The sequence below is a fragment of the Scyliorhinus canicula genome, chromosome 9 (genome assembly GCF_902713615.1).
Source record: "Scyliorhinus canicula chromosome 9, sScyCan1.1, whole genome shotgun sequence".
Taxonomy (NCBI): Eukaryota; Metazoa; Chordata; class Chondrichthyes; order Carcharhiniformes; family Scyliorhinidae; genus Scyliorhinus; species Scyliorhinus canicula.
Genome location: NC_052154.1, coordinates 58,169,335 through 58,193,969, shown reverse-complemented (window position 1 = coordinate 58,193,969; position 24,635 = coordinate 58,169,335). Strand labels below are relative to the sequence as shown.

Genomic DNA, 24,635 nt, shown 5'->3' with positions numbered 1-24,635 from the left:
AAATACCTATTGTCATAAAAGTTCAAATTACTATAGATATTTACACTCTTTTCAAAGCACCAAGTACATTTTAAGACTAATTCATCCTATTTTACAATACTGCTAAATTATAATTCTGTTTTCAGGTTAGAAATCTTGAAATAACAGTTGGTGTATATTATTGTATGCTGCAAAGAAAACATAAACAGTTTGTCAGATTCTGACGTTTCCTTGTAAGAAAATAGATCATAACACGTAATTTACAGAATATCATACAAAGCTGAATGTCAGACTTGGTGTATTTCAATACTATCTGAAGAAACGGAAGATGGAAGTGCAGTGAGTTGTTTCCTATCATTTCTGATTAAATTTGATACATCCACACAAAAATGTCTCTTAGAATTTCTCTGGAATCCATGGGCGGGATTCTCCAACCCCTCGCCGGGTCGGAGAATCACCGGGGGGGCGTGAATCCCACCCCGCTGCCGGCTGCCGAATTCTCCGGCTCCGTTTTTTTGGCGGGGGCAGGAATCGCGTTGCACCGGTCAGGGGCTGTTGGCAGCGACCCCCCCCCCCCAGCGCTTCTCCGCTCCGCGATGGGGCGAGCGGCCGCCCGTTTTCGGCCTGTCCCGCCAGTGTAAATTACACCAGGTTCTTATCGGCGGGACTTGGCTCTGCGGAGTCCTCGGGGGGGGGGGGGGGGGGGAGGGGGAGGGGGGGGTGGCTGCGGGAGCGATCTGGCCCCACGGTGGTCTGGTCCGCGATCGGGGCCCACCGATCTGCTGCGGGCCTGTGCTGTGGGGGCACTCTTTACCTCCGTACCGGCCTCTGTAAAGGTCCGCCATGGCCGGCGCGGAAAAGAAACCCCCTGCGCATGCGCAGGAATCATGCCGGTGGTTCTGGGAACACGCTGGCGCTGCTGCGCATGTGCCAACTCATGTCGACCAGCGGAGGACTTTAATCACTCCAGCGCCAGCCTAGCCCCCAAAGGTGCGGAGGATTCCTCACCCGGGTGGCCCGATGCCGGAGTGGTTCACGCCACTCTTTGGCGCCGGTACGGCCCGCCCGCTGGACACCGGAGAATCCCGTCCCATACGTTTCGTTCCATAGCATGCTCAACATTTTTGCTATTTTGTAAGTATATGCTCTCTTAGAAAGTCTAGATTATAGGTAAATTTCTGTATGTAGCTAAGTAAAATAGTGGCTATTGCCCTATAATTTATACTTCCAAGTTTACAAACTTAATCCCCATTAACAAGGTGACCGAACACAAGTAATTGGGGAACATGAAGAACAGTTTGGTTCTTTAAGAGCATCAGAAAAGTTAGGAATGAATTAATCTTTTCATCATGATATTTATAATTTATATTTTGAATAACACTAATGTTTTTGCCACTATTACCTTATTTAGGCATTATACCAAATATTATCACTCTTGAGTGAAGTTTATTGATATTCCAAATTTTCTCATTACATTACAATTATGGCCTCTTGTCCCACGTCAAACTAATAACCTGAGTTTACCTAATCTATGTTGTAAGTATTTTCTTGTCATCCCCTCATTAACTGACACCTTTATAACCTTTGGGCAGGATTCTCCGACCCCCCACCGGGTCGGAGAATCGCCGGGGGCCGGCGTCAATCCCGCCCCCGCTGTGTCCCGAATTCTTCGCCACCAGAGATTCGACGGGGGCGGGAATCGTGCCGCGCCGGTCGACGGCCCCCCCCCCCCCGGCGATTCTCCGGCCCACGATGGGCCGAAGTCCCGCCGCTGTCAAGCCTCTCCCGCCGGTGGGAATCAAACCACCTACTTGATCTGGACCCAGGGGGTGCCCCCACGGTGGCCTGGCCCGCGATCGGGCCCCACTGATCGGCAGGCGGGCCTGTGCCGTGGGGGCACTCTTATCCTTCCGCCTTCGCCATGGTCTTCACCATGGCGGAGGAGGAAGTGACCCCCTCCCCTATGCATGTGAATCAGGTGGAAACCCAATATCTGAGGGATGACTTCAGCAGCCGCTGACGCTCCGGCGCATGCGTGGACTTACGCCAGCCGGCGAAGTCTCTTCGGCCCCGGCTGGCGTGGAGCCAACCACGCCGGCGCGGGCCTAGCCCCTCAGTGTTGGGGCTTGGGCCCTTTGGGGCGGCCCGACGCCAGAGTGGTTCATGCCACTCCATCACGCCGGGACCCCCCGCCCCGCCAGGTAGGGGAGAATCCTGGCCCTTATGTTTCCTTTTATTCCTTGGGATCAATTCTTGTTCTGCCTGTACCTTCTCTAACACCATATAACTTTTAGGGTAGAAATTTGTTAACTCCTGCCTGAAGGTTTGTAGGTAGCTGGTCCATAAAATTCCCCAAGTGGCCTTCCCACTACCCTCCCATTGTTCCTGATTTATCTGTAACTTTATGCGAGGAGCAAGGTGCAGAGTAGCCCGCCCACCCTCACCCCAATTGAAACTTTTCAGATGCCAATTGTTGGCTATTTAAGCCTCCGTATGAAGCAGGCAGGAAGAATTCAGGAACAGGTGGAAGCCCAGTAGGTCACCCTGCATGGACTTTGGTCATAGAGTGGGGCAAGGGGGAGCAATGGTGCCTCCCTCAACCCTTTACAATTTGGGTACTACCCCCCCCCTCCCAAAGTCTGCGTACTGGCCCTACTACCCCCCCCCCCCCCCCCCCCTTCCAAAGTCTGCGTACTGGCCCTATCCACCAAGACCACCATGCCTCACAATCCTCGCCCCAGAGACTTAGAATCTGGGGGCTGCTTTTGTAGTCCCAATCCTGGCTGCTGCTGGGACCTTGGAGATGCTGCCCATTCAGATTGATCACCTGTTCTCAGATATTGGGTTTCCACCTGATTCAGGGCAGAAGTCCCATCCCCAGCCAATTAACATTCATCGGATCATTTGTATTAAATAACTGTAGGGGTGTTTTGATAGATGGGTATGCGTTCCCTGCTGACTCTTCAGGTGGCAGGGTGGGAAACCCTACCGCCTGATGCATTCTCTCTGTAGTGTCAAGGTGGTGACACCTGAACACAGTGCTCTGAGTATGATCAATCAGGGAATTATAAAGTGTTGGCATAACTTCTGTAAACTTGTATTATGCTGCTCCTGGTTACATCACACTAGCTCATCATCTTGTACTAATTCAGTTTAATTCCTTGCACAATTAGGGATGTGGAGGACAAAGTGAGTGGGAAAAATCCTGAAAGATGCCGAGTTTAATATGGAGAAGGGTGAGGCTTTTTTCACTTTGGATCTGAGGGACGCCAAGGAAAATATTTTTTTATTGGTGAGAGCTAGGGAGCTGTGGAGGAGCAAAGAGATTTGGGTGCCTATGTACTTAAATTACTAACAAGGTAGTGTGCAGGTACAAAAAACGATCAACAAGATTAAAGAAATGTTGGATTTTATCTTGAGTGGAGTGGAATACAAAAGTGAGAAGTGATGCTTCAGTTGGACACTACCTTGGTCAGACCCCAGCTGGAGAACTGTGTTTAGGTTTGGGCATTGAACCACAGGAAATATATGAAATGAAAATGGCTTATTGTCACAAGTAGGCTTCAATGAAGTTACTGTGAAAAGCCCACATTCACCACATTCCGGCGTCTGTTCGGGGAGGCTGGTATGGGAATTGAACCCGCGCTGGTGCCTGCCTTGGTCTGCTTTTTAAAAGCAGCTATTTAGCCCAGTGTGCTAAACCAGCCCCATTATATTAACTTTAGAAGGGATACAGATTTACTGAATAACACCAGGGCTAAAAGAGTCATTATTATAAACTGTTGGAGTTCCTATCTTATCGTACATTATGGCATCTAAACTATATGGGATTACTGTTTAACTATTTTAAACTGCTCATTATTTTGAGTTTAAAGAAATAAGACAAAAGTTACAAATGTGGAAAGGTTCGATGGCCATTGCAGCCCCATTTAGCAGAAATTACATTTTGAATGTTCCACATTTTGAAGCTATAACCTTCCCTGAATTATGTTCCAAATGTTTATTACCTTTTGTGTGGCGAGAAAGAAAAAACTAGTATCTATTATATTTATTTTCCATTAAATTGAATGTGTGTCTTGTGGTCCTCTCTGCATGAATGTTTTCGAGTAATTTTCAGGATTTGATTTAATTCTGTTCCATTTAATGCTTTACATGCATTAATGAGGTTTCCTTAACCACCCTCTTTGATTTTATAGTGGCATGGAACTGCCAAATCTTCAGGATTTTTTGTTTAAGGAGATATGTATATTAACCCGTGGGATTTCCTTTCCTCAAAACCAGTAATGGGCCGTGTCTGGAGTACCTCCATTAGAAATATATGAAAAGTGATGGAGTTGCAAAACCATTGGGAACTCTGCTTCAGCTTGATGCATTTATTTTACCTACCATCTTATATTGGTTTGAAAAAACTAACAATAACATAATGTTAGTTTTTGGTTTGAAAGCAGGATTACTGAATTAGGTGCACAGTAGAACATTGGTTCTTAATTATAATTGGGCATTTGGTGCATCAGAGGCATGGTTCTTCAGGAATCCAACTATTTGGAGCAAGCAGGCCTCATGAAAGCTAATCTATTAAATCTATTTATTTGGACATTGTATACTCTAGCAATTGGACTCCTGCATATAATGCATTACTATATTTGTAATAAATCATTCAATGAAAAGTTGCATGAAATTTAGATTAATGGATACTTGGGGCTGTTAGTGCTTCATTTTAATTGGCCATTCAACATTTGGGGTGTGTTACTTAATTGTATTAATCAATGTCAACAGTGTCTTAAGATGCCATGAAACAAAAATGTATCCAACAGAAAAATATTATGCAAAAAAAAAGCAAAGTTGTATTGTGATGATGTGTGTATTTACAGTTATAATTTATAATAATGTCTTTGGTCTTAGAATTCCTCCCAGGTTTTCATAGTTATTGTTATTAAGAGCATGCATAGCTGTCTTTCACAATGAGTTATAAGAATATTACAAACTTAATTTTTGCTGCAACTTTAAAAAAAAACTTATTGTTACAATAAAGTTTAGAAATGAATCACTTTTTAGTTCAAGCATTCGTCTGTTAATTTATGGAGACTAATTTGGCATCTCCAATACTTTGGAAAATTTTTTAAATTTGTGTTTCACAACATTTATACATGATGTCCGCTTACCAAACTCAGTTTCTAAAGAACAATTAATCCGATGAGAACTATCTGTATACCCATCCATTAAAATGCTAATCTGTCAACTCAGTGATTCAACAATGCTTTGATATGCTTTTATTAGCCTGAGGGCTGTTATGGCATAGTCTGTCATACATTCCTATTTTAAAAATAAATTTGGAACTATTTTCAATTGTTTGAAGTTTTCTTGCAGAACAAATTATAATGCTAAAAGTTTTGTGATTGTTGAAAAGTCAAGTGTGCACAAATAAAGGCTTTGTTATTTATAAAGGTCTGCGTTCTTCTGTGTTTTGTCCCATTGTCTCATTCCTGCTACTTTGTGATCTTGCGCATGTTTTTATTCTGGAATATTATGTAAGTTTAGCAATCCAGTATGACAACTCTAGATAATTACAACAGCTCCATTAAGTACACCAGATGTCTAAATATGTTTTACAATTTAAAAGTTGTAAGAGGTATATTAATCAAGAATTAAATATCATAGAATGCTTCAATTGCCTGGAATCATGAGAACCACTTCCACAAGTACATTTAAAATTACTGTATGAGAAAGAAATAATTTAAATTTATTCAACACCTTGCTCTTGTTCAGGATTTTCCAATATGCTCACTGGCTCTCAGTTACTTTTGGAAGTGTGGTCCCTGTTGTTTCATAAGTAAATGCAGCAAAGGGCATTTTGCCCCTGGGCCTCTAGGACCTCTGTTCAAATACAGCTCAGATCGATAGGATGTAAGTTTGTGATTGAGGAATGGTGGGACATACAGTATTGGAGAGAATTTCACTCCGCATTTGACAGTGCTATTCCTGACACGTGAGTATTGGATGCCTTATTATTAGCATTAACAGCCCTCATCTTTATGAACTCAAAAATAAATGAACAATGTATATTGCTGAAGTTCTGTCCAGGTGCTGGATGGGTGCAATATACCTGAAGTGTATTGGGTATGTCTAAGCAAGGAACCTGTTAATTTAATTGGTAAGTTATGCCCCAAAGCCCTGCAGTGAGAATTGGCATTTGGAGAAGCTTTTCAAAATAACAAAATCTATGGTTTGGCATGGAGAAAAATATTAACCTTGTTTGTCGAAGAGAAAACCATGTTAAACTATTCACAACAAAACTGTAGGAAAACTAGAAATGTGCTATTATTTTCAACTGTAATTGGTATTCATAATTTAATTCACGTGTTTTTGTATTTTCATTTAAATATTTAAAACTGACAAATGTGCATTGTGTAGTATCAATGGTAGAAATCAAATATCTTTGGCTAAAGGGGTTGCATATATCATTATCAATAATATACAGTAGGATGGACCAGAATTGTAAGCGCTGTGCCATCAATTTTGTTATAATACTTATCCAGATAGCTTATTTAATTAGAACTAATTGCATGCATTTGAAAAGCTAAATTATCCAGGTAAGCATCAATGTTATCTTTGGCACTATTTTTGTCTGCTCCCCTCCAATTATGTTCAGTTATTAAATATCATTTTCTTTTCAATAATGCTTTATTGTTGCGCTTCGTAGCATATATGCACCTTTTAAGTACTCAGTATATTACATCTAACATCTGTTACAAATGTTTTGCATTTCTATGCAATAATCTCACGTGTGTAGTGCTATTGACATTATTTTTGATGAAATTTAAAAGAAAATTATCCTGCTGAGTGGCCATTATTGTAAAAGCTGAATTTATACTTGGAATGCAGGATGCCAATTAATAATGCTACAATATCTAAAAAGCATGAAATCCATGCTTCCAGAATATTTTACAGGCTGGATGCAAGTCTCCTAACGATTTTTTTTTAATTAAGCAAAGTACTTTTCTGACTGGATTGACTCATGAGATTAGACTCAGGTTTTTATTAGTTTAAGTGAAAGAAAAGTAGCTATTGGAAAAGTGCCATTATGATGTGTTAACTGCTGGAAAACATTTGGACATTTGGTGAGTCACATAATCATTTACTTTATTGCAAAATTTATAAGTTTGCAGAATAGCGCAAAAAATTGCAGAATATAATGCTGTTGTTATAATACTATTTACATTGTGCATCATTGCGCATAGGCATAATCCCCAAAGTGTAAGATGCATGTACCTGTTCAGTTTAGCAATATGAATTAAACAAAACAAACTATGATATCTGAATTACTTATTAAGTAGTTAAACCTTTTATGGTATTGTAGATGCCCAATACATTTTATATTTATTCTTTAATTAGAAAATCTTTCCAAATTAGCAAACTGTATTGGCACCAACCATTCCCAGATTAGTTATAGCATAAACAACTGCAAAGTAAGGCTCTCTTTATCCCAAATATCACTTCTGAAATGGAATACTGCTATTTTCCACACTAGCCATGCCTATTTAGGATTGTGGATTTTAAGGATGATTTTGTGCCATGAGTGTTTACCCACCCGAGATAGGCAATAATTGTCAAAACTTATTTCAATGCAACAATATCAGAATCAGAAGAGAGAGACGTTCATCCCATGGATATGATTCCATATGCTATGGGGAAAAGGGACAACATGGTTACCTGTTCCACTAGAATCATATCATAGAATTCGCAGTGCAGAAGGAGGCCATTCAACCCGTCAAGTCTTCACCGGCCCTTGGAAAGAGCACCCTACTAAAGCCCACACCTCCACCCTCTCCCAGTAAACCCATCTAACCCTTTTTGGACACTGAGGGCAATTTAGCATGGCCAATCCACCTAATCTGCATGTTTTGTGACTGGGAGGAAACCGGAGCACCTGGAGGAAACCCACGCAGACACGGGAAGAACGTGTAGACTCCGCACATACAGTGACCCAAGTTGGGAATCGAACCTGGGACCCTGGAGCTGTGAAGCAACAGCGCTAACCACTGTCCTACTATGCCCCCACATTTTCCCCTTTTTCTTGGTGTTCAATTATAGTACAATGTACACTTAATTTATACATGAGCATGGCCTATTTACCATGGAAAGAATCCATTTCAGTAATTGAAATGCTGACTAACTTTTACAATAGGCTTTTCTGTACAGTGCCCATGGAGTTCCCTCTTTGAGACCTCCACAATTGCCTTAACTGTTGCTTTCCTCCCACAGGACACCTGGGTTGCTATTTAAGTCCCGGAAGCTCCCCAAATTGTTCATTTTTTCCCTGATATAAGCTCCAAGGTGCCACCTCACCAATTGAAATGACCTTCACAATGGACACAGCTGTAACAATAATGGCAGTTATTCAAAATTAATGTCCTGGATTTTATAGTTGGTGCAGAAGTGATGGTGCTTGCTGCTGGCCTCAAAGAAAGATACTCTTAAAGATCTAGTTGTCTATGTAGTATAGATTTCCTCTTTTTTTCCAATATCAGTTTGAATCTGTTGCCAGGTCAAGGTAATCTCCAGGTATCCAGCAACAGTGATGTCATCAAGCAGGATAAGTAGTCAGTCGAATTGAAGTATTCTCACAGGCAGCAAACCAGGAAGTACAATGCATTGAAGCTTTCACTTTTAATTCAAATTTTATGAGAGAGAAATTAATGATTGGAGCATACACATGGCATTAAGGAAGCTGAAATATCATTAACTTTGAAAACAGTATTTTCTACTTTTTTACATTTTAACAGGCAAAATTGCCATTCTACAATTATAAAATTATTTTTTCAGGACTGTTGAGGCTGTTCAGCAGTAATTCTGAATTTAGGATGCTATTAAAAGCCGGTACCTCCTGCAACAAGGTGCAGCATTTTCAAGGGTTTCTACAGCAAGATTATGAATGTCAGAGAGTAAATTCTTATCAGTTCAGAGATTTCTACATAATTGCAGCCTGTGAGTTTTAAGTAACACATCCTAATGGGAAGTGTAGACTCACTGATGGCAACTTCTTGATTTTCATGTTGACTGCACACGTATGTGTACTTCAGAATTTGCTGTCAGTTTCAGAGGAGTAATAACAGTGCACACCTGACAGTTGTGCCATCATTATTGCAGCAAAACCTGGGCCAATGTGGGCCTTTAGCAAATTAGGCACCTCCATTGTGAAATAACATTTCGTTCAGCTAGTTTGAAACAAAATATGAACGAGTTGACTTTTTCTATTTCTGAAATTGGTGGCAACTCCTTGTTTGTTGCTGAGGCTGTGGTCAGCATCTCTCGTGACAATTTCACAGTTTGTGACGATTTGACTTTCCGCTCTCATTCCCACTTCTCCCTCCCATTCCCACTTCTCCCTCCCATTCCCTCTTTCTCTATCTCTCCCATTTCCAGTGTCCTTATTGTCCTTATTACAAATTACAATGATGTATCTTGTTACAGTTATGATCTGAAGGATATTTACAGTGTTCAAAAAGTTTATGCAGGAGTATATTTTTTAACTTAATAGTAAATAACTGACACCATTGCTTATCTGATTAAATACTAATGTCACTAATTCTTCGTAATGTTTGGGTGGAATAATTATGATGAGTTTGAGTTCTTTGGTGTTTATTTTCAACCAGTCAAAACATTTTTGCTTTAGATTTTCAGATAGTGAGGAAAACAGGAACTGAGAGATTTGGAGTAAATGAAATTCCCAATGGAAAAAAAAAACAACTCTGTTGAGAAACCCCATAATCCATGTCAGAGCAGACTGTGTGCACTATGCAGTATCTATTATAATATTCTGTGCCATGCTGTTCACGCAACCTTTAGTATTTTAGGTAGCTGGATAATAGTCACCAGTCCAATACATTTGCCCCAAGGCAAAAGACAGAGGCTTTTTCATCATTTTCCTCCTTTGGGTATTGAAACCTGTGACTCTCGAGGTGAAAGACAGTCATTTGTGTCTATTCACAATGCAATGGATTATTATACAGTACATAGATACATGCTACCATGTATAGAGTGCTATTGTGAATTCATATATTCATTACTTATCAGATTAAATTGATGTGCCACACATGCACTACAGATATTTTTTTATTTTGTGAATACTAGAATATGGAAATAGTTATATCCATAGTACCTAGGAAAACATTTAAGTAGAATTCTTACTTTTATGGAACCTATGCATATCAAAGGCTGGAAGTTCCTGCAGGAGTTAATTTACAGTGAAATTGCTCATGTGCTTCATGTGAGGCATACATAATTGATTAGCAGGGGAAAAAAACTGCTGTGTAATATTGACAGGTAGTTGGCCTCACTTATAGAACTGTAAATGCAGAAACCATTTAAATTAAATGTTTGTTTAAATAACTATGATGGTTTTCTCTTGTTAATGGTTTCCTGCATTGAATGATCAGCCATGATCATAATGAATGGCGGAGCAGTCTCAAAGGGCCAAATGGCCCACTCCTGTTCCTATTTTCTATGTTTCTATTCAATGCTATGAGCTGCAGTTGCAGTGGCTGTTAAGTGTTTAAATGATGACACCATTATGTGAAGTGATTTTGAAATGAGAGATTTCACTGGAAGATTGCATCTGCTCTTTTTCCTCCCTATATCACACTCCCTGGCTGTGCAGATTATGATTGATTTGTTTGTGACAGATTGCAGGAAACAGTCATTGATTTTTCAATATTTTACCAAAAAATTATTTACAGTTGTAACCATGGGGAGGTATTTCCATGAGCTGTCAGCCCTTGAAAGACTGGGATAATATTCCCTGCTCCCTGACAAGACAAATTACCTGTAATGAGTGCAATAGCTGAAGGGTATACTTTTATTTTAAAATATGTCAATAACCCCAGTGACTAAACGAATATTGATTCAGCATAATGAAGCCTGAGTAATGCGAAAATGAGCTCTTCAAGGAGCCTACTAAAGGGTTCCATTCAGCTCCTAGCAGGAGGTTTTCCATTCTTCACTGCTGGGTCACGAAATGCTGCTGCTTATGAACAAATCATTAGAAAATTCAGTGCCCTACCTCAATGTGAAGACTGCAAATAGGCCGACTGTAAGTGATAGATAGCCTTGCTCTCCCATGTTTTTACTCCAGCATTTATATATGTACACATAAAACAGCTTTAATATTAATGGAAAGGCTGTTTGTTTTGTGAGGTGTTGCCAAAGTCATTTTGCAATCAGCACATACCTTTTTAATCATTTACATTTTTGAAATAAAATAATTTCCTATGCTCCAAGTGATTTAATAAAAAGTTACTTGTCAGAGAAGAGGAGGTGAAATGCAAGAACAAAGGCACCATATACAATTTGAATATTTAATTAATCTTTACTTTGAAAGAAAAGTACAAAAATATTGTAAACCTTTAAAATAATTGATACTATTGTTTATCTTGTCTTCATGACAATCCAACAGCTTGATAAACCCCTTTACCAATATTATGTCCGCTTTTTATTCCAGATTTTTCTGTTCAGCTAAATTCAAATTCTCAAACTGCCACGGTGGGATTTGACCTCATGCTATGGATTATTGGTCTCTGGTTTACTAGTTCAGAAAAAGTAACCCTTACACTACCATAGATTAAATGAAAGTTACGTGGTAATTTCTACTGAAATCCAGCACAATAACGGACAAGGCAAAAAGAGGACTTGTAAACAAATAGAAGTTTTATGTGTGCTCCTTTGTGTATTACAGCTGGAGCCACTATTTCTGTGAAGGTTAAATAAAATTCACTAAATCAAATGAAATAGATCCATTGGCCAGATATTATGTCCTGTCTAAATAAGCGACTTGTAAATTAGGAATGGTAGACACATTTAATTTGCTCACTGCATGATCTGAGTCCCAAGTTTAATCCTTTTTTTCAGGATCATGTTTCAACAATACAGACTATAAGGATCCCGCCAAATGTATTGGCTGTCTGCTTGCCGTGAAGTACCCACAATAATTATCATATTTTTTGTTTTCTTCTACTAACCGCTTCCAAGTCATTCGTGTAAGAATGACCGGTGATCAGAACAGACGCATTAAAGCACGTGTTTGATGTAAGCAATTGCTCTTTGGCTACTCCAGTCTTGCTAGGTAAAAGGAAGAGGGAGGGCATTGTGAACCGATGAGAGAAACAGCCGATGCTAATGCTAATTTGTCTCCAAAATTATGAGAGGTATGGACAGGGTGGATAGCAACAAGCTTTTTCCAAGAGTGGGGGTGTCATTTGCAAGGGGTCACGATTTCAAGGTGAGAGGGGGAAAGTTTAAGGGAGATGTGCGTGGAAAGTTTTTTACGCAGAGGGTGGTAGGTGCCTGGAACGCTTTGCCAGCGGAGGTGGTAGAGGCGGGCACGATAGCATAATTTAAGATGCATCTAGACAGATATATGAATGGGCGGGGAACAGAGGGAAGTAGATCCTTGGAAAATAGGCGACAGGTTTAGATAAATGATTCTGGATCGGCGCAGGCTGGGATGACCGAAGGGCCTGTTCTTGTGCTGTAATTTTCTTTGTTCTTTGTTCTAGTTGCAACTTTGATATGTTTGAGAAAATGACATGTGACTTTGGAAAAATTAGATTAACATTGAAACTGTTGTCAGCAAAATAGAAACATTGTCAGATTTTAATAATTATTTACTAGCTGATCACCACTGTTCGAAAAGGAGCATTGCTACTAAGTATTCCTTAACATATCAAGCAGAAATACTGAAACATTTTCAAAATAGACGAAGATCTGAGGCATATTAATTTAATATTGCACATTAGCAACATTTTCTTTTCAACATAATTGTACAAAAAATGTAGAAACATAGGAAATAGGAGCAGGAGGAGGTCATTCAGCCCTTCAGTTTTTTTTAAAAGCCATTGCCAGAATTATAAATCTTGAAATGCAAATACGAGTGTTCTGCCCGGGCCTGGTAGCCATATCTGACCTGGCAATGTCAGGTTGTCTTTGAGTCTGAAGTTTAGAGGTCTTAGTCCCATTACATGTAATCTAGATTTATAATTTAGTGTTTATAATTTTAGTGTTTTAGGGAGGAAGTAATACATTTGTCAGTATTGCTATTTGTCAATTGAGACATTAAAGGAGGGCCTTGAACTTGATCAGGTAAAAGGCAGATGTATAAGATCCCAGAGTGCTAATCAAATAAGAGCAGAGAGTTCTCAGTGTCTTGATCTACATTACATCCTCAATTGCTAACATCAAAAACAGACAATGTGGTGATTTATTATTTTTCTGTTGCCACTGTCTATTCTTGCAGAGCACTGCCTTCCCTCACCAATTAGAAAGCAATCAGTGAGGAATCATACAATTTAGTAATGAAGAATCCATCACTGACCCTCCCTCCCTTCTTCCTTACCTGTGTTTTTCCCTTCTTCTCTACATTCTAGCCTCTTCCCTCCTTTCTACCCTTCATCTCTCTCTTCCTCTCTCCTTTTCAAGTCCACACTTGGGGGTTTAGAGAGACAAGATCTCATAATCAAAACTTGACATTAGAAGATCTCAAAATCAATCCATTTACCAAAAAGTAATTATTGTGAAATGTGTAATTTTTGGGTTTACTTTTAATCATTAGAAATTTCAGTTAAGTATACAAATGTAAAAATAAGCGCAGATCCTGGCAACTGTGCAAAATGCTGTTTTTCCACCCTTTGATGTTCATTGTAAGAGCTACAAAATGGGACTATGAAAATAAATTTGCAAACTATATCAAATTCAGTACCGTTTATTTTTACAATTTCAGGAATGAATAGATGGTCAGGACCAATACTGGCCCCTTCAAAACTGATAATATTGTCCATGAACACAAGAAAATGGGAGACATGTTGAATAATTCCTTTGAGTCAGCATTTTAAATTGCAAAATGCTGGAAATCCAAAGGAAACTAACATTGAATCAGGAATGTGAAACTCATAAAAATTAACATAAATGAAGAAAATAATGGCAATAAAGAGTGACATTCCCAGGAGCAGATGATTTACATAGAAACATGCATAGAAAATAGATGAAAACAGAAGCAGGAGGAGGCCATTCAGCCCTTTCCGTCCCAGGGTTTTAAAGCAAGTAGGTGAGAACATTGCAGTTGCCTGAACTAAAATCTTCCAAAGTCCTTTCAATTTGTTCCTTCAGAATGAAAATTTGTCACTGCTTCCTAACAAATGAGATGGGCAAAAGGGGCATTACACACCAGTTAGCTTAACATCTTTTTATTAGGAAACAACTAAAGTCTATAATTAAGGGTAGATTGACTGAGCAGCTTAGAAGTTTTCAGCCAACGAAATTTAGAAAGTGTGGGTCATGCCTGATGATTTTATTGGAGAGAGGACTAAAGTAGTGGCCAAGGGGATGTCTGTTGCTGTTATTTATATGAACTTCCAGAAGCACCTCATAAGATACTGTGAACTGAAGTTGAAGATCCTGGAATTGAAGGGAAACAATTGACTTAGTCAAGAAATTAGCTGAGTAGCAAGAGGTAGAGAATCTAGATAATGGATAGGTAGGACAGAATTTAATGCTGACTGAGGGAGTGGAAAAAGAGACCGGAGGGGTTTTGAATAGAGCAGTAAACAAAGTTTCAGGTTCCTGTTGTTGGCAGCAGGTTGGATGTGGGACAACTATGCCAATGGCGTGCTCGGGGAAGCTAATTATAATGGATTGGCAAGCAAAGAATACTCATTAAACAGGATTTTGTGATTAAATACTATACTTGTGATTAAGTGCATGGAAAACATGGACCTTCATTTTTGTGACCAGTAAAGCTGGCATAGAGCAGGCAAGGCAGTCTTTGAGGTGAAAGCCGAGTGAGATTAAACTGTCTGTCATGAATGAAAGAGTTTCCTGGAAGAGGGGAGATGAGGTTGAGAAGCATCACAGGGCCGGCTGAGGATGACTGAGCGAAGGATGGGGGACATTGAGTAAAGGTCGACGGTCACTGAGAGAAAGAACAGGTTGAGATCCAAGAAGATCATACAGTGGTTGAAGAGACCGGGTTAAGTGTCATTCATCCACAGGTGCAGTGTCTTAGCTGAAGGCCATGTCACCAGTGGAAGGATGCCTTTGCCTAGCTTCTGCCCTCTGCTCAATTTCTGGAGACAAAATGGCCCTTGTCCGCCTGGTGTCCCTGGAGCATTGGGTGGAGGAGGAATGGTGCAGAGAAAGTATGTCATTGGATCCTGCACAACGGTGGCCAACAGGTCAACAAGGGACAGCACCAGATACTGAAGCTAGTCAGGAGGCAGACTAAGGCCAGTGCAACAATGAGCAATGGTACATTCTAGAGTCCACTTGCTTCAACTACCTGCAAATGATGGAAAGGCAATGTCAACGATGGCTGAGGATATCTAGGGAGGCAGACATTGACCTGTGCTCTCATTTGGGATGACCTTGGCCCCTTGGATTGGTAGAGAAATCTGTGCTAATGGCTTCAAAAGAGACCGCAGCACTGAACTTTTACATCAGCTCCTTCAAGTGATCTACAGGTCCATTCGTGGTGACTCACAGACAGCCACACATTACCGCATCAGAGATCGCAAATGCATTGTTTACAAGTGCTGGCAAGTTTATGCGCTGTACAGATCCAGAGAGCTAGACCCCAACATCAGTGGAGTTGGTGACATTATGGGTTTCACACAGGTGTAGAAAATTATTGACTGTACGCATGTAGTGATCAGAGGTCCCTGGGGCCAGCACGCAATGTACACAAAAAGAAAATGATTCTACTCAATGTGCAATTGGTCAGCAACAACAGGAGGTGTATCGTCCTAGATGTGTGCTTGGTTCCTGGGAGCTCTATTTCTGCATGCACTCCGCAACTGCCAGATGCCATAGCTAACTCATGCCTGCAAGGATGGACCCTGGATAACAGGATCTATCTACCCAATATCTGACTAATGACACCAGTTGGAAAACCTCAAGCTCCAGCCGTGGACCGTGACAATGAATCCCATGGGTTCACAGGTTATAACAGAGCAGACCAGCAACATGGTGCATTTGAAAACGAATTAGCTCTAGGTTGTACACCCATGTGACCTATGCATATCCACCTGACATTAAATCAGATATGAATGCAGATAAGCCACTCCACCCTAATCAATACTTGCCCTTCATCCATGCAGGATTGCCACTTGTCATGGAAGTTATTGCTCTGCTAACCAGGTCCCACTAACAAAATCAATGACCACAGGTGCGTAAAATGAACAAGGCTATTTGATAAAGTGCAAACATATGCTCACAGCGCCAGAGACCCGTGTTCAATTCCCGTCTTGGGTGACTGTCTGTGTGGAGCTTGTGCATTTGCCCTGTGTCTGCATGGGTTTCTTCCAGATACAGACTTGATGGGCCAAATGGCCTCCTTCTGCACTGTGGTGGTTCTATAATTCTAACATTAGAATACCCATGCCACTTTTGTGTGACTGCAAGATCCTATATTTACACTTATGGTCGCTGTGATGTGGTGTGATCAGGCATCTAGAACTGTGGTATCGTGAAGCTGCTGAGTACAATGCCCTTTGGCCTGAGATTACCTTGTAGGCATCCTCTGGTTTCTCAAAGCCTTGAGGGTCCCTGGCATACTGAAGGGCTCCTGCATGGATACAGGGTCATGGCAGAGGAGCTAAGGAGCGGCTGCTGACCTTTGGAGTGTTCTAAGAGGAGTCCCCGGCAGCCCTGCACACTGACACCTCACTCACTCTCCATGTTGACACCGCCTTGACTACTGGAGGAGGACGTTCAAATGCATCGCTCCCTCTATGTTGACATCGCCTCACCACCATGCACAGATCCCATGGCCAGACTGACGGCAAACAGATGTAAGCCCACTTGAGACATGGCTGACTTCAGGACCTGGAAGGAGTCCTCCATTACCCTCGCATGTCTGCACAATGCCTCTGGCAGCTCCACCGCATTCCCTGCATGTTGTTGCATCTCCAGTAGGTTCCATGTGGCTGTCACCAGCTAGAGGCTCAGCATGGACCTGCCCTCTAACATCACCTCCCCTATTCTCTCAAGTCTTCATTTCCCTCCAAGTGTGGCACCCAGAACTGGACGCAGTACTCCAATTGAGGCCTAACTAGTGTCTCAGACAAGTTCCAGAACTTCCTACTTGAAGCCCCTTTATACTATATGCTTTATTAGCTGCTCTCTTAACATTCCCTGCCATCTTCAATGATTTATGTACATATGCACCGAGGTCCCTCTGTTCCTAAACCTCGTTTCTCCCTTTATTTTATACAATCTCTCCATGTTATTCTTGCCAAAATGATTCACCTCCCACATCCCTGCATTGAACGTCATCTGCCACTTGCCTGCCCAATCCATCAGCGTTTCTTTGTCCTTTTGAAGTTCAAGGCTATCTTCCTCACAGTTGATGACGTTTCTGATCTTCATGTAAAATTTTGAAATCATGCTCTGAACACTGCAGTTTAGGCCACTAATCTATATCAGGAAGAGCAAGGGTCTCAACACTGACCCCTGGGGAGCTCAACTATAAAACTTTCTCCAATCTCAAATATTCAGACACAATTCACTGGAAAGATTTCTATGTGTGGTAGCCAGCGGGAGCTGCCGGGAACTTCCTGACGAGGCAGGCACAGTAATGCAACGTTAATTGGCCCACTTAAGGAGACCACAAAGGCTTCACGATGCAAATCATGGTTCACCAGCCGATTCGCCAGGACCTCACTTTCCAGCCCCCCACTAAAAAGGTCGACCAGCATTTAAACAGCTCTTGCTTAGCCAACCCCACTCAGTTCACAGCCATGGCGCTGAGATGACTGGCCCCAAGATTTGGAGACGCAGACCTGAGGAGGACTTTTGAGGCAGTAAAGGCCAAGAGAGAGATCCTTTCCCCTGACGGTCCCAGAGTGTAAGTCACAGAGCAGCCAGTACCGCCTGGGATGAAGTGCCAGTGGCCATCAGCTCAGGCAGTATGATAAGGAGGACAGGCCTCCAGTGCTAAAAGTAGGTCAGTGACCTACACCGGGCTGCACATGAGTTTCTACGGGATTGCGCCCCCCCCCCCCCCCCCCCCTCCCCCAACACCCTCGGTGAACCACGCAGGCAGCAATGATGCCCTGTGTCCCCGCAGGAGAAGTTATCTCAACTGTTGAGAGAGGGCCCAGACAGACGGCAACATGTCGGACATCAGAATCCTCACCACATTCGAGGAATGGGCCCTGGAGGTTATGGGGGTGGCCGAGGACAGAGTGGTCACCAACATGGAGATCACCGCATGCTACAGAGATATGGATTCACCGGGCCCCACCCAGATTGGCTGTCACGCGAGTTAATGCCGTACAGACTGACACATCCCTCCCACTGACCATGCGTTCGTTTTCCCGCAGGACCTCCAGCCAGCGGCATTGGCCCATCCGGGGTGAGAACATCTTGGAGGAGAGCTCCAAGAATGCCACCACAGCGTCACATCTGTCAACCTTACCAGCGCAGGGATACGTACCTCAGTGGGCAAACATTAATGGTCAGGCTTCACGGGCACATTCTGGTGAGCAGCACAAAATTGCAGATGCACATCAGGTGGAGACAGTAAAGCCCAGACGAGGCAGCAGTTGGAGGTCTGCTGGATCCAGTCAGATACTGAGTCTTTGAAACATGTTTATCCGGAGCTGATCCAGGTATTGGGATGCAGCCGTGATATTTAGATGGGGATGTCAGCGACCCTCCAACAGGTCCATAACCGATTGAAGGAGTCCTAGGCTACAGGTGCAGGAGATAGCGCTGGCAATGTGTGGCACCGAGGTCAACACTGCTAGTGTGGCGACCTCAGTGGAGAGGTATTACTGATTCAAACAAAGCTGGTAGGTACGGCTAGTGGTGTTTGCATCAATACCGGAGAAGGTATCTGGGACGTATGAGGAGGAGAAAAAATACATCTTGGGTGCATATGAACTAGTGCCTGAAGCTTACAGACTAAGGTTTAGAAATTTAAGGAAAGAATTTGGTCAAACATACATGGAGTTTGAAAGGCTCAAACAGTAATTTTGATAGGTGGATAAGGGCTTTGAAAATAGACAAAATGTATGAAGCACTCCGAAAAATTATGGGTGCGATTCTCCGGACTCACGACGGTTCGGAGAATAGCGGGCGTCGGAAATTTTTACGGCGATGCTGTTCCGACGCCCTCCCGCTATTCTCCGAACCCCGCAAAATGTCGGAGTCGCCATTCCCGACAAACGCCTCCTTCCCGCCCCTGACACGACCAGAATCGCCACTGATAGCCCCCCCCGCTATTCACCGGCCCGGATGGGCCGAAGTCCCGACGTCATGGCGCCCTGTTTGCACGTCGTGAAACACACCTGCTTTTTAAATTCGTCAACCAGTCGGCCTGGCTGACGACAGCTTGGAGGAGGTCAGGGCACCACTCTGCGCACTGCTCAGCGCACCGCTCGAGTCTGGCCACAACGGGGAAGGCATCCCTGAGAACGGGAGGGGGTCCAGAGCGGGGGCAGTGGGGGCGACGGGGGAGGCAGTGGGGGCGACGGGGGAGGCAGTGGGGGAGACGGAGGGGGCAGTGGGGGAGACGGAGGGGGCAGTGGGGGAGACGGAGGGGGCAGTGGGGGAGACGGAGGGGGCAGTGGGGGTGACGGGGGAGGCAGTGGGGGCGACGGGGGAGGCAGTGGGGGCGACGGGGGAGGCAGTGGGGGCGACGGAGGGGGCAGTGGGGGAGACGGGGGAGGCAGTGGGGGAGACGGAGGGGGCAGTGGGGGCGACGGAGGGGGCAGTGGGGGCGACGGGGGAGGCAGTGGGGGGCGACGGGGGGAGGCAGTGGGGGTGACGGGGGAGGCAGTGGGGGGCGACGGAGGGGGGGGTTAGGTAGAGAGTGAGCCGTCCAACTCCGTAACAAAATGTCTGCCAGCATGCCATGGTGTGCCGGTCACGAGGACACGGCCGCTGGTTCCCCTGTGGCTTCCGGACACAGGCCACTGACGCACCCGTGAGGAGGCCATAGTTTACTGGCCGTTGGATGCAGAAAGTGACCAGGGGTTAGGCTGCGCGCGTGTCAGCAGCGTGACCAGGCCACCGGGACACGCAGGTATCCCGTGGCTGGCGGCTGCCGAGGTGTCGACTAACCTCCGTCTAACATGTCCCGTTTCTCTGCCCCCCACCACCCTTCTGTAGGTTAGCACAATGTATGGGAACAGAACGGCTATGTTCTGCGCAGTGGTTGGGGCCGCTCTACTGGATTTGGAGATGCAGCAGCATCCACACCCACAACCCGCAGTGGATGCAGGGCCAGCTGCAGCAGCAGAGGGAAGGGCCGAGGAGTTGCCAGTCATCGAGCAGCATGGGGGGGAGGAGGAGGAGGAAGAGGAAGAGGAGAGAGTGAGGGTGCAGCCACGGCGCCAGAGGCGACGACCAAAGCCGAGGGTGTACCGTATCCGGGTCTCTTTCCTAACAATGACGGACATCACCTGCAGGAGGAGACTCCGGCTGAGTAGGCAGACGGTGATACATATCTGCCAACTCCTGTCGCACCTGCCCCACGTGGAACGGGGGGAGGACACGCGATCCCGGTTGCCATCAAGGTGACGGTCGCTCTGAACTTCTATGCTACCGGCTCCTTCCAGTCTCCGAGCGGGGACGTCTCTGGGATCTCCCAGTCATCGGTGCACAGGTGCATCCGTGATGTGACCGACGCCCTCTATGCCATCGCGGACCGCTACATCACCTTTCCCGAGGACCAAGCAAGTCAAGACTCACGAGCTCGTGGATTTGCCAGTGTGGCCGGGATACCGAGGGTTCAGGGGTCAATCGACTGTGTTCACGTCCCCATGCGCCCGCCTGCTGTGGACAAGGAAGTGTTCACAAACAGAAGGGGGACATACTCCATTAATGTCCAGGTGGTATGCGACCCCCACATGAGGATCATGAACGTCTGTGCAAGGTTCCCAGGGAGTGTGCATGACTCCTACATACTGGCGCAGTCGTTCATACCTGCAATGTTTGAGGGACGTCCCCCCCCCGGCTGAGGGGCTGGTTGCTAGGTGACAGGGGTTATCCGCTGAGGTCTTGGCTGATGACGCCTATACGGAGGCCTCAGACCAATGCGGGAACACGATACAACGGGGCCCATGCAGCAACCAGGGGTGTGGTGGAGTGCTGCCTTGGCCTCCTGAAGATGAGATTCAGGTGCCTGGACCGCTCCGGAGGGGCCCTGCAGTACCAGGCCGACAGGGTCGCTCGCATTGTAGTGGTCTGCTGTGCGCTGCACAACATCGCGATGCAGAGGGGAGATGACCTGCTGCAGGAGGCGGAGGGAGAAGCTAGTGGCAGTGGTGCCAGCACAGAGGAGGAGGAGGAGGCGAGGGAGGAGGAGGAGGAGGAGGCTGGCGGAGTGGCGGGCGCAGAACGCAGACATGACCCAGGTGCTGGTGATGTCCAGGAGGCAGCACGACGGACCCGGCAAGGACGGCGGGCACGCGACGCCCTGGTGGCAGCACGGTTCACGCATCGCATGTGACGTCCCCGATGAACACCAAACCACCACCTGCATCGCTAGTCATGCAGAGGGTCACCACACAACTGCCACCACCACAACCCCCCCCCCCCCCCCCCTCTCAGTGTACACTGCTCCACTTCGACATCACGCTTATCACTGGGTCCAGACGGTATGGCACAACATTGATGGCTGTGTCAGCGGGTGTGATCAGTGCCATGTGGAATGATGACAGCCCGCTCTGCGAAGAGCTGTGAGCTCAGAATCGTTAGAGAGAGTCTGACCCATGGCAATAGCTGAACCATCCACCTTGGTGGCCGCTGAGTTCGTCACTGACACTCCATCACGTGCCCGCGTGGGCTAGCTGTGGGAGGGGGTAGGGGCAGGGACTGCACACCCGGCACCGAGGTTTCACCACCCGTCAATCCCAGCGACACTCGGTCACCATCACGATTCCTGTGGCTGTGGAACAATCACACGGAATTACAAGTAAGGTGGAACAGTGCGTTTAATATTAACAATTATTTACAGGTGCCCTAGCCCCTACAACTAAACTGTGCCCTTCACCCGTGCCAACTTACTCAGTGTCTATCTTAGTTGCCTTACGGGCCCTACCACTACGTCTAAGTGACTCCCCAGCTGATACAGCAGGAGTGGAGGAGGATTGCTGTGAATCGCCCCCCTCGACTCGTTTCTCCTTGGCTAAGCGTTTCCTGGGGCGACCCGGCCTTGATGGGCCAGGCTGCTTTGCGGGCGTCTCGGGTGACATTGTGCCACCCTGCTCTGCCTGCTGCCCGCCCGATGCACCAGGGATGGGACGGGGGGAGGCCGAGAATTCCGGGACGTCCCGTGATGGCCTTAATGGGACGGACCCCGAAACCTCCTCCTCCCTCTGGGAGCCCGGTGGCCCCCGGGCCTCACTTTGGGACAGAGGTGCGAGCGGGGAGGTGCCCCGTCGCACCACCGACACCTGGCGCTGCCAGTCCTGGAGGCATGCAACGGTATCCACCAGGATCCGAAGGTTTGCAGAGACGGAGTCCAGGGAGTTAGACATTCCCACCAGGGACTGTGCGACCTCAACCTGTGTGTGCACGACGCCATCCAGCACATGTGTCAGGCGGTTGATGGTCTCCGCGACCGACTGCTGGGACTGTGCTATCGACTGCTGGGACTGTGCCATGGCGTGCTGCGACTGGGCCATGACCTGCTGAGACTCGGCCATGGCCCACAGGGCGCCGGCAATGTCGTTTTGGCTCTGGCACATTGCTGCCTGTGAGAGGGCAACCCTGTCCAGGGCCGAGGATGACGCGTGCACATTAACCCCAACATCTTGCATAACCTGACCCATTGCCTCCACCGCGGATGCCACCCGTGCGGTGTCGGACTGGGTCTCTGCCATGAGCGGCACCACTCCCTGCTCTTGGACGCGGTTCGACTCCTCTAACAGCGTCTGCAGAGCCAGGAAGGCAGCCCTCCTCCCGTCATTGTTTCCCTGGGTTTCCTGAGGCATCGGCTGTGCGGGTGGGTTGATAAACTCCAGGAACTCAGAAAACGTCTGGGAGCCAGCTGCATCCTGGGCCTGGTCTGGTCTCCGCGAGTCCGGGCCCTCTGTTGCTCCGACCTCCACCTGCTGTACCTGCTCAGCTGTGATGTGCCAACCAGACTGTGCCCCAGGAGACTCATCACTAAATAGGCCTGCCGGGGTGTGTGTCTCTGGGATGATGGATGTGGTGGGAGAAAGCAGTGCCGCAAGCCCGACGCTCTCAATGTTTAGGGCCTCCTCCAGGGTGTGGGGCTGCTCAGCGTCAGGAGGGTTGTCCCTGGCCATTTCTGGTGGTTGTGGACTTCGAACCCTCTGTACGTCCTGGTCCGCAGATTGGGTTGGGGCGGATGGGGCTGCCCGCTGATCGGGCACCCTCTGTTGTGAGGCCCCGGGTGAGGTGGCGGCAGATTCCTGTCTCCGTCTGGAGGCAGACGGCCCTGGTCGTTCGGCATCACGTCCTAGGGAAGAGAATGAGACGGGTTATTTAGATTTGCTCGGCAGGTCGCTAGACGGTCCCAGTGGGCAGGGTGTGTGAAGGGACAGAGGATGGGGGAGGTGTCCCAGTGGGCAGGGTGTGTGAAGGGACAGAGGATGGGGGAGGGGTGAGTGTTTGTCAGGGAGGGTTGTCTCACTTGCTGCAGTTCCGCCAACCTCGCATAGCGCGATATCGCGGGTGGCAGACCCCCCAACAAGGTCCAGGGCCCTCTGTTCAAAGGTGCTGAGGGGGTGCAGGTTGGGCGAACCCCCTCCAGTCTTGTGCCGCTCACGGTGGTTGTGAGCGGCCTTGGCCTGTTGGGGGAGGGAACATAGGTAGATCATTACAAAACGGAAGGTATCAGCAGTCCGTTCAGATACTGGCACAGTTTGGGGGGGTCAAGTTGTCATAAGACGATTGCATCTCTCCTCGGGGCCAGAGCGCTGGGTCTGCGACAACTTTGTGAACCATCCTCAAATAACTCTGCCCCAATCCCCCTCCCCCCCCTCCCGTGCCGGGGGGGGGGGGGGTGCTTAAGTTAAGGGGGAGGGATGGTTGTGACTAGGGGGCACCCTCATGGCACTTACCCTGGCAGACCTGGTGAGGTCGTGTAGCTTCTTCCTACATTGCTCAGCTGAGCGAGGGGTCTGCCCCACAGCACTGACGGCAGCAGCCACGTCACGCCAGGCCTGGCGTACCGCGCTGGCAGGTTGGCGATGCCCTCTCCGCGGGCGAATGATGCCCCTCCTCTGCTCCACGGCATCGAGCAGCGCCTCGACGTCAGCATCAACAAAGCGAGGAGCAGCTCTCCTCGGCTCCGACATCCTGCCCGACAGATTCTGTGGTCGCCCGCGCCTTTTTACGGCGTCGGGCGGCATCACGTGGGCGCGATCGTGTCGTCGCCGCGTTCCGTCGTCATCACGCACGTAGTTGACGCGGCCGCGCTACTAGCCCATTTCCCGGAAGTGAATTCGTTGGGAAATGAAACCTTCGCGACTGTCGTAAAACGCTCCCGATTTTTACGACGGTTTTACGATTTTCCGCGGGTGCGGAGAATTTCGCCCTATACTTTTGGTGGAGTTTAAAAATGCAATTCCTGATGTAGTGAGAACTCATGTGAAAGAGCAGAGGGTTAAAACTGCGGGATTAGCAGCAGAAAT

At 46.4% G+C, this 24,635-nt stretch overlaps 1 long non-coding RNA gene across 9 annotated transcripts in view; it reads left to right on the top strand.

Annotated features, from left to right (window-relative positions):
* LOC119971332 overlaps positions 1-24,635 on the top strand; it is a 508,049-nt gene that overhangs the window by 3,147 nt on the left and 480,267 nt on the right. The gene's annotated exons all lie outside the window — the stretch shown is intronic.